The sequence below is a fragment of the Telopea speciosissima genome, chromosome 3, assembly GCF_018873765.1.
Source record: "Telopea speciosissima isolate NSW1024214 ecotype Mountain lineage chromosome 3, Tspe_v1, whole genome shotgun sequence".
NCBI lineage: Eukaryota > Viridiplantae > Streptophyta > Magnoliopsida > Proteales > Proteaceae > Telopea > Telopea speciosissima.
Window position 1 is genome coordinate 11263188 of NC_057918.1, and position 11110 is coordinate 11274297.

At 40.1% G+C, this 11110-nt stretch overlaps 1 pseudogene; it reads left to right on the forward strand.

The window, feature by feature from the left end:
• Positions 1-7600: 7600 nt before the first annotated feature.
• LOC122654842 lies at positions 7601-10245 on the forward strand (annotated as a pseudogene).
• The last annotated feature ends 865 nt before the right edge of the window (positions 10246-11110 follow it).

The window sequence follows — 11110 nt, forward strand, 5'->3', positions numbered from 1 at the left end:
TCGGTTTGGTATTGATTTTTTTTCTTTTAAAAAACCTTTAGAAGATCGAAACAACTGGACCAGTAGATAAGACTGACTACAATTGTCGTTTGGACCGAAATTAGGGCAAAAAAGTGACAACAAAAACCAAAAAGAATTCAATATGTTTTTATATTTCTTGTGAGGGAAAAAGATTGGGCACACCGCTGGTGTAGCGTAAATTAATGCCCATTGTGTCTGTCTCTCTCTTCCCCCTTTAAAATGACCCCCTTCCTCTCTTGTATGATACCCCATTTCGTTCTCTCATTGGTGCTAACTACTTGCTAGTTTACCGCACATAGGAGGTGTGTCTATTTCTCTCCCATCTTTTTATATATGAAAAACCATGACTTGACCAATAATTGATAATTAAAATAAAGGAAAAAGTTCTCTGTCCGGGAGTGTGGCCTATGCCAGCACTCCTATGAGTCTGTCTCTCTTCTCCTTATGTGAAAAGACACCTCTGCCCCCTTATTTGAAGGATGAGAGAGATAGATAGGCCACACTCCTGTACAGAAAACTACTTCCCTTAAAAGAAACAGATAACGGACCAAATTTGATTGCATCAAATACCAATAGCTACCAATTTCGATTTGGTTTTTGTAGGCTAAACACCTTATCAGTTTGATTTCGATTTGCCTAACATATGCAAAAACAAAAAAAAACAAAAAAAATCGATTAAAACCAAACCAAACCAATCATTTAACACCGCTAGCTATGTATGTTCTTGGAGCCACATCAACAATTATAGAACAAACTTGGTAAACCAAAATTAATTATGTCCCTCAATCCTCTTTTTATCATTATTATTGCTATTACTATCAAATTTAAATTTATCTTGTGATTTTCGGAAACATCTTCTTGCATCGTTACATGGATAATTACTATTATTATTATTACCATCATCATCATCATTGCGTTTATTGAAAAACATTAGAATGTCATATTAAATAAATTTAAATTTAAAGAATTGCTTGGACTAGAAGCCAACACAATCACTTGATCAACTAATTAGTAGGTTGTTAGTTCGTGCGAGTAGGTTCTTACTCTATGCAAGCTGATGGATCATAAGATTACTTGCAGGTTATTTTAATGCAACTTTTTTCATGTTTCAATCCTGTTAAATTTAGTTTAAAAAGCAAGGGAAGAGAACACCACACAATCGTGCAACACACGCCATCCATGCGCCATGACAGAGGGGGCTCGAAATGATCATCGCCCCCCCTAGATCCCTAGAAATGACTAACAGTGGTGCGGTGGTTATTTGGTGTGCTCTTGTGTCAAGGCACAGGGGTGGCATCTCTAGCACGACCGAGTGGCATTCTTTCTCCCAAAAGATAAATATATTTTGTTTGTTTACCCTTGCCTGAGCACCTTGCCCTTGTCCAAGCACCTTGCCCAAGCGGGGGCACATGGCAATACCGAAAAGGCGAAAATAGAGGAATCGGATCCCCATTAACACCCCATATGTAAAACCACAAGATGTTATACAAAATTAGTGGAAATCGAAATTGGCCGGCTTCCATCAATTCTAATTCGAATTAGGTGATTCTTTTAGCTCGGGCTTCTGATTCAAGCTGTTCTAAGGCTTGCTCTAGTGGTTTGGCACTACTCCCCCATAGGAAAATGTTCAAGAACTTGCTCAATGGATCAAGTCCTCTAAACTGTATCTAAGTTAATTAATTTTCAAGAGGCTACCAAAAAAAACCTTGCACCAAAAAACAAAGAAGACAAAGTTCATGTGGGAAAGGTAAATGACAACTAAGCAAAACTTGAGGGGGATTTACACTAACCAAGAAAGACTGGCTAAGCCACCCTAATTAAAAGAGAAGGCTAGAGTATGTGTAGAAGCCTATTGCTATCAGAAGGTCTAGAGTTCAAATCTCCTGGTACATCTCCTATTCCCCCATAGAATAGGATAGAGTAGGACCTATAAAAAACAAAAACACAAAAAAAAAAAGAAGGAAGAATCATGTAGCCTGCCTCAAACACCGTTAAATTCAATTATGGGCGTTGAAGAGTTGGCCCAACAGGTACACTGGGCTTGAGTTGGAGCTACATAGGGCTAGGGTCCTGGGGTGTATTAAAACATTAACAATATATGGGCCTATCTCGTAGGCCCATGTGTACCATTAAGTACAAACTTGAGGATTTTTGTCACAAAAATTTTACCTCATGACTTAGAACCTAGTTTCTCTTCTTCAACCAACGGTGTCACCTAAGTTGAATTATTGTAGTCGATGAGTTAGACGGGAACCTGCCAATTGCCAAAGCCGTCATGGTGAAACCAATTTAGGGTTATCCTATTGCCTAATGTATAGCCAGCCATTTTTCTTCTGGGCCTCCAAGTGCAGAGAAGAACCTAGCCCATATGAGATTGGTCTGAGACCTGAACAGGTCCAGTTATTGGCATTAAACAATAACCACATTAACCTTCAGGCATTAATCATACTGATTATTAACCAACCATACTGGCCTCTACTTCAGTTCTCTTACCCTCCGTTTGGTTGTAAAGGAAATGAAGGGGAATATTTGCAGTTCCTATAAAATATGTTTCTATTTTCCAAGTAAACATTTTTTTGCTAATGGTCAGCAATGTATTGATAGTAAAAAGTAAGATAATTATTAATTACAATAGAGGCAACAACCCTTAGCTGCTACTCAACCTTTCAAGTCTCAGAAATAGGAAACAAAATTCTAAGATTTACAGCATGATTCTATGGTGCTGTCAATATCTGTAGTGTGGTCGGTCCAGCGCCTCCCAATTTACAACATTTAATATGAAGCTTGGAGATGCATCCCAGGTATGATTCGTCTTTGATCTTGCAGCATGCTAGGGAATCTGTCGGAGCATTTCCTTCTCTGAAACAATGTGTGATGCACCATTGGATGGTTTGAAGGAATTTTTGTGCCTTCCACCATTCCTGTAGAAAGTTCCATGGCAGATTTGCAGAGAGAATTGTTGTCACCACTAATGCAGAATCGCTCTCCACCCATAGCCTGTTTGCATTTAACATTTGCGCTTCTTTGATTCCTATAAAAAAGGCCGATAGTTCTGCATTGAAATTAGTTCCAACACCTTGATATGAAGTAAAAGCTCTAATCACAGCACCAAGATGGTTGCGAAGGAGACCCCCCGCCCCTGAAGATCCGGGGTTCCCTAGCGAGGAGCCATCAATGTTGAGTTTCCACCATCCAAAAGGAGGCTGCCTCCATGTAACTTCCACAATTCGTTTGGTCGGAGCGTTGGAGATGTGTACTTTGAGTGATTTCGCTAAGACCAATTCCTGAACAGATTTGATTTGGATACTTGATATTCGAGAACGATCTGTCACTTCTCTGAGGCATTTCATCACTACTTGCTTTGGCGCACTTACTCGGTTGTCATATCGCCTTTTATTTCTTTCCAACTAGATTTGTTGGCAGGTGATCGGTAATAGGATTTTCCAAGTAAACATTTGCATTTCCTTTGCAACCAAACATTAAAAAAAGAATATATTTCACTTTGAGAAATACTTGCATTTCTTGTTCTCCTCATGAACAAAATGATGAAAACCCACATAGGCCATTTGGTTTGGGCCGACTTTTCAGTTATGTGAAACAAGGAGAAATGACAATATGGCTTAATTTGGGGCAAATGGAAAAAAGGGAGGGGGAAGAAGGGAGTCTATCCTAATCTAAGGGCCCATAGGCCAACTACTGTTAATAAGGGAAGGCTAAAAGATAAGATCGGACCACAAAAGATTGACATCTATTCCCAATTCCATCTGGAATTCTTGATGTTTATATATGTTTGGACCCGTAAATGGGACAGCCCTAGTGTTTTTGCTGTACTTTGGATGGATCAGGTACAGTTTCAAAGCTGGAAAACAGAGCAAATGGATGGATTATATGGATCCTGGCCCAGCATCCTTCATAAACGATATTATTAGATAAAATAATAGTGAATAGTGTGAAAAGTCAAGGGTATGGCCGCAAATCTGTCGGCTAATCCAAAAACAATGGAGCGTACTTGGATGTCTCCTTGTCATCTGTTTGGTTTCAACAAAGTAGCAAGATTCCACCAACCAAGTTCTTTCTTTTCTTGTTAGAAATATTTAAAATGGAAAAGTTAGCAAAGATTCCAAAATAAAAAAACTAACAAATAAATAAAACCATCCCAAGCTCCCAATTGATATAAGAAGAATATAAGATGGAAGTTGGCTTAGGTTGTAATGTTGCCACTTTGGGGGAACACTTGAGAACCCAACTTAGTTTTAGTCTCACTTTAATAACTACTGACCACATGCTTTGCTTTACAAAATATGCGACTTGGCCCATCGGTTTTACTCGGCCCACCCACTCGCACTCCTGACTAAAGCCACTACAACTCTTAAATACATTATATGTACCCAAGCAAAGATAAACCAAAAACAATACCCAGTCCATGCTAACCCAATTTCCATGGGACATTACTAAGGCCTTGGCTCTCAGATTGGTAGACTCGACCAGCTTTGGAGTCTGAGGTGATTACGAGCTGGAGTAGAACACCCTCTAGTATCATATGAAGGAGGAAATCTCAACAATTTTTTTTTCTTTCGTTTAGAAAGATTGGTTTATTGAAAAGGGAAGCAGAACAAGAAGAAAAGCATAGAGGGGGGACCTCTGATTCCAAATCAAGAAGAAAACCGCTACCAACTTGTACCATACATAAAAGCTTTAGGGAGAGTAGCCTTTGAGGCAATCATTCAAACACCTGCGTAGTAAAAGTCATGGGCTAGTCTTGAATTCGCCATATAAATCGCCCCACCTAATCTTTGATCCACGTTTGCTTTACAAAAGTTGATATGGGCACTTCTCTAAAGCTATGGCTTGCTCCCCCTAACCTCTACATCCCAGCACTTCTTCGGTTTACGCCCATTCAGTTGTTGTGAGATGAATTAAACAAATGGCATTTGGGAATTTTATCAAACACTTTGGATCATTATCAAATGAAAGAAGTATCCTGAGCAGAATTAAATATAGATAATTAAAAGACAGTGAAAATGGACCTATTCCCTTGGGCCCATACTAAGGGTCTATTAGTATTAGAGTATTAGCCGATACGGACTTTCACAACCCAAAAGCCTTTTTCTGGACCCTATTTGAGTCGTTATCTGATAATGTAGCTTTTGATTAGATCAAATTACATATATTCCCGAACTCCCCAACTCACAAAGCCTAACATTGGACCTCTTTTTTCACTATCTATATTTAATATATGGGAAAGTGCTCTCTATGCAGCCCACCTGAGAAGGAATTTCTAAGTAGGTCTTAAATATATGAGATGTGTCAATCTAGGTGGGGCTCAAATCCTGTGGACAAGTAGACCCCAAGCTAAGCTCCACTACTCACATATAAAGTTTAAATTAAATTAGAATTTGACAAGTGGCAAAATAAAGCTTTAAAAGAAACAAGACTTTGAGAAAAACATAGTTGTTGCTTAGATTAAACTATAGCCATGTAGAGACATACATGGGGTGCATCTCAATACATGAAAAGATATTTGATTAAATTAAAATCTAAAATTTGACACGTAATCAATTTACACCATTTTCTGAATATCTAACTGCAAGGATCATCATATCACTATTTCTATGGAAGTTTTTCCCTCAATTTACTAAAATCAAAAGGAATGATTTAGAGCATCAAGAAGTCACAAAATATAGTCCCCTTTTTTGGCATGGAATCCTAAATGCAACTTTTCGAGTGATATAGGATTGACAAGTGACTAATCTCCCTACTCACTACCTTAATTCTGTTTCTAATCCTCTTTTAGCTCAAACACACATGACTAATGAAGCTCAACATCAAGCAGCTTTTGATATCCAATCTCGGTACTACTGACATTTGGTAAAGTTTGGATTCACAAAGAGGGACCAACTAAGCCCATCATATCTGTGAATTAAGTATACCTTAAGCCTAATTAGTGCCTAGTTCTGGCATCGATTATACCAAAGCCGAAAGAAGATTCATGGAATCTAATAATAATGTTTGATTATTACTTTTACTCTTTTAATAGGCTTTACTGGGTGGATTGTCTGCAGAAAGAGAGCACTAAAACGGTTGTCAATGAGGCCAAATGGCCCACTGGACTAGTTTCTTTTTTGGCCCACCGGAGAAGCTGATCCTCCGACGAGTGGTTTGGGCCTTTCAACAGCCCAACCTCTGCCTCATCAGCTCCATCCAGCCTCTAGTCTATTAGGACAGAGAATAGGCCCAATCCAAGATGTTAACAGGGCAAACAAAAAGAAAATGAGAGCAGATAAACAGGAACATATTGCCATCGAAGACCAATACAGAAGAAAAGAAACTGATCATGCTATGGTACCCATTTGATCTTGGTTATTTCTTTGTACTTGGATCCAAAAGAACATTCTTTGAAAGAAGATGAATCTGGTTTAAGGACTCCATGGATAAGTCTTCTTGGACATATCTTGATCTTGAAATTAATTATTACGGTTCCAAGTTTCTGAAGGTGATGGGAGCGGGGGTTGCAAGTGTGACGGTGGTGTTGCAGGTGTCGCGTTGGTGTTCTGTGGAGAAGAAGAAAAAAGAAAGAAAGAGAAACGAGGGAGGGATGGGGAGGAGGAATTGAGTTCGTCAACGGCCATCGTGTTGTGCTCAACTCATAGGCCGCCATGTGGATTCCATGCCGATACAATAGTTGGTAGACGAGCTCCTCAGGAGCCTGGCATTTTTGAATTTTGAGTCGGAATTTTTAATTTTTAATTGAGCTCATCTACCAACCATTGGATTGGCATGGAATCCACGTGACGGCCTGTGAGTTGACAGTTGGCTTGACAATGATCACGGCCTTGATCCAAACACCCCTTGTTTTACTGGGCTAGATCCTCCAACTCCCTCCAGGACTGGAGGAGAGCCAATTGCATTTATTTGACATCCATCCTTAATTTGTTCTCACACATCAAAGTCGGGGGTTCATTTTTGGGAACAATGGTGCTTGGTTAGTTAGAATATATATATATATATATATATCCTCTCCAATGACATTTAATCACAACGTTGATTTCCCACCATCCATGGGGTGTGGTCCACACATCCCAGAGGTGGTCCCCACACCCATGGATGGTGGGAGATCGACTCTTTAATTGGAGGAGGATTCGAATGAATCCAAATCTTCAATGGTGGGAAATGGACTCTAGTGGTTAAATGTAATTGGAGGAGGATTTGGACGAATACAGATCTTCTATGGCGTGCTGCCCTGTCTTGCTTGTGCTGCGCAGACACATGGTTGTGTGCAATTATCGTCTTACCCTTGCTCGAGTGCCTTGTCTGAGTGGAGGTAAGGCAGTCATTGTGTGCGACTGCTTGTCTGCGCAGCACAGGCAGGACAGGACTGCACACCGTAGATAATCTGTTTCCTATCCGGACTCTGTTTTTTATATGTTTCCGTGTGTGTGTGTGTGTGTGTGTGTGTGTGTGTGTGTGTGACAATGCGCAGGTAAGGTAGAGAGTAAATTCCATATAGCTTTGGGGAGTTTCTACAACGAATTAAGCTAGCTAGCTCCTGTAGAAAAAAGTCCTCTCAAGAAAAATCAAAATGGCCAACTCAAAAGATTTGCACGTAGTTCTGGTTCCATACGCAGCCTTTGGCCACTTGCATCCATTCTTCCATCTCTCTGTGGCCTTGGCCAAAGCTGGGATCCGTGTCTCTTTCATTTTTACCCCTAGAAACATCCAAAGACTCCCCAAACCATCATCAGAGCTATCTGTTTTCATTGACTTTGTGGCTTTTCCGCTCCCAGTCGTCGAAGGCAGTTCCTTGCCGGAAGGTGCCGACTCCAACTTCGCCCTTCCTTTAGAGAAAGAGAAGGATTTAAAGGCTGCCTATGATCTTTTGTGTCATCCCTCTAAGCAATTCATCGCCAATGAATCACCCAATCGGATAGGCGTTGATCTGTTCGCACATTGGGCGATTGAAATCGCCGACGATTTCTGTATTCCGGTCTTCTGCTTTTCCGTCGACTCTGCTGCTGCCACCAGGGCCTTTAGTGGGCCACCAGAGTGTATAACGGGAGATGGATTAAAGAAGGTCCGTCCATCGCCGGAATCCCTGACTTCAGCACCTCAGTGGATCACTTTCCCATCATCGGTGGTTGCCGCCCGACGTGGGTCTGAAGCCAATGATTTATATTATAACATTTACAATTGGGATATGGGTCAAAGAATTGCTAAAATTCAAAAAGGGTGCAAGGCCGTGGTCATTCGTAGTTGCAAGGAAATTGAAGGTGAGTAGTTGAAGGTACTTGAGAAGCCAGTTATTCCAGTGGGATTATTATTACCTCCAGCTCCATATCATTAGATCAACCAGCTGAGCGAAGGAGGAATGATTATGGTGAAGAGTGGGTTAAAACATTTTAAGTGGCTTGAACAACAAAAACCCAAATCTGTTGTGTTTGTAGGGTTTGGAAGTACATGCAAATTAAGCAAAGATCAAGTTCATGAGATAGCTTATGGGCTAGAGCTTTCCAATCTGCAAATTCTTATGGTCACTCGTTAAATCTGAAAATATTGCAGACGATGATGATGATGTCGACAATATTATACCTCCAAGCTTCATAAAGAACAGGGGCGAGCGAGGTTTGGTGTGTATGGGATGGGCTCCTCAAGTTGAAATTCTAGCCAATCCTGGCATTGGAGGAACTTTGTTTCATGCTGGGTGGGGTTCTATCATAGAGAATCTCTGGTATGGTACGGTCATCGCCTCATTGTCTTGCCCTTGGTTTTTGATCAAGGATTTAATGCAAGGTTGATGGTGGACAAGGGTATGGCTGTCCAAGTTGAGCAAAATGAAGATAGGTCATTTAGTAGGGATGCCATTGCCGGGTCTCTGAGACGAGCCATGGTCTCAGAAGAAAGGAACCAGATAAGTCTTAAAAGCAAAAGAAGTTGCTGCTACTGTTGTCAACCATCAAGAGCATTACATAGCTGATTTTGTCAAGTATCTGAAAACAGGGGTGGGATCCATAGGGAGAAGAAAAAAAAATGCTATGGCTTGCTCCCCCTAACCTCTCTAGTTACATCCCAGCACTTCTTCGGCTTTTACGCCCACCATTCAGTTGTTGTGAGATGGATTATTTGGGATCAAACACTTTGGATCATTATCAAATATAAGAAGTATCATGAGGAGAATTAAATATAGATAATTAAAAGAGGATGCAAATGGACCTATATTCCCTTGGGGCCATACTATGGATGGGTCTATTAGTATTAGAGTATTTTCACAACCCAAAACCTTTATTCTGAACCCTATTTGAGTCGTTATCTCATCATATATAGCTTCTGATTAGGTCAAATTATATTATTCCCGAACTCCCAACTCACAAAGCCCTAGCATTGGACCGCTTTTTTCACTATCTATATTTAATATATGGGAAAGGCTCTTTATGTGGCCAACCTTGAGAAAGAATTTCTAAGCGGGTTTTAAATATATGAGATGTGTCAGTTTAGGTGTGCCCAAATCCTGTGGATAAGTATACCTCAAGTTCCATTGCTCACATGTAAAGTTTTAATCTAATTAAAAATTTTCAATTGGTAAAATAAAGCTTAAAAGAAAAACATAGTAGTTGCTAGAGTAAACTATAGCCATGTAAAGGTATACATGGGGTGCATTCCAATACACGAAAAAATATTTGATTATATTAAAATATAAAATTTGACATGTGATCAGTCTACACCATTTGCTTAATATCCAACTGCAAGGACCATAATGTCACTCTTTGTAGGGAATTTTTTCCCTCAATTTACTAAAATCAAAAGGTATGATTTGAAGAATCAAAAAGTCACAATATATACTCCCCCTTTTTTGGCATGGAATCCTAAATGCAACTTTCCGAGTGATATAGGATTGACAAGTGACTAATCTCCCTACTCACTTCTTTAATTCTGTTTCTAATTCTCTTTTAGCTCAAAGACACATGACTAATGAAGCTCGGTACCACTGCTAATTGGTAAAGTTTGGATTCACAAAGAGGGACCAACAACTAAGCTCATCATATCTATAAATTAAGTATAACTTAAGCCTAATTAGTGCCTAGTTCCGACATCGATTAAATCAAAGCCGAAAGAAGATTCATGGAATCTAATAATGTTTGATTATTACTTTTACTCTTTTAATAGGCTTTACTAGGTGGGTTGTCTGCTGAAGGAGAATCCACTAATACGATTGTCAATGAGACCAGATAGCCCACTGGACTAGTTTCTTTTTTGGCCCACCAGAGATCTGATCCTTCCGAGAGGTGGTTTGGGCCTTTCGATAGCCCAACCATTGCCTCATCAGCTCTAATCTATTAGGCCAGAGAATAGGTCCAATCCAAGATGTTAAAAGGGCAAACAAAAAGCAAAGGAAAGCAGATAAACAGGATCATTATGCCATCAAGACCAATACATAAGAACAGAAACTGATCATGGTTTGGTACCCAATTCCATTTTGGTAATAATTCTTTGCACTTGGATCCCAAAGAACATTCTTTGAGATTTGAAACCTTTTCATTAAACTGGGGGCGTCAAAATCCAACTAACCTTTTCACACCTTCGTCATACGTACTGGCAGTGTGGTTGCTGCACCACCATTGAAAGAAGATGATTCTGGTTTAAGGACTCCATGGATGAGTCTTGTTGGACATCTCCTGATCTTCAAATTAATTATTACAGTTCCGAGTTTCTGAAGGTGATGGGGGCAGGAGTTGTAAGTGTGACGGTGGTGTTGCAGGTGTCACGGTGGTGTTCTGTGGAGTAGAAGAAAGAAGAAAGAAGAAAGAAAGAGAAACGAGGGAGGGAGGGAGGTTGAGTGGCCATCGTGTTGTGCTCAACTCATAGACCGCCACATGGATTCCACTCCGATCCAATTGTTTGGTAGACGAGCTCCTCGGCGGCCTAGCATTTTTGAATTTTGAATGGCAATTTTGAATTTTTAATGCAGCTCTTCTACCAACCATTGGATTGGCATGGAATCCACGTGTCGGCCTGTGAGTTGAGCGCAACATGATGTCACGATGGCCTGTAATTTTGGGGAATGATTAGATCGGTACTCAAGCGAAGGAGTTTAATA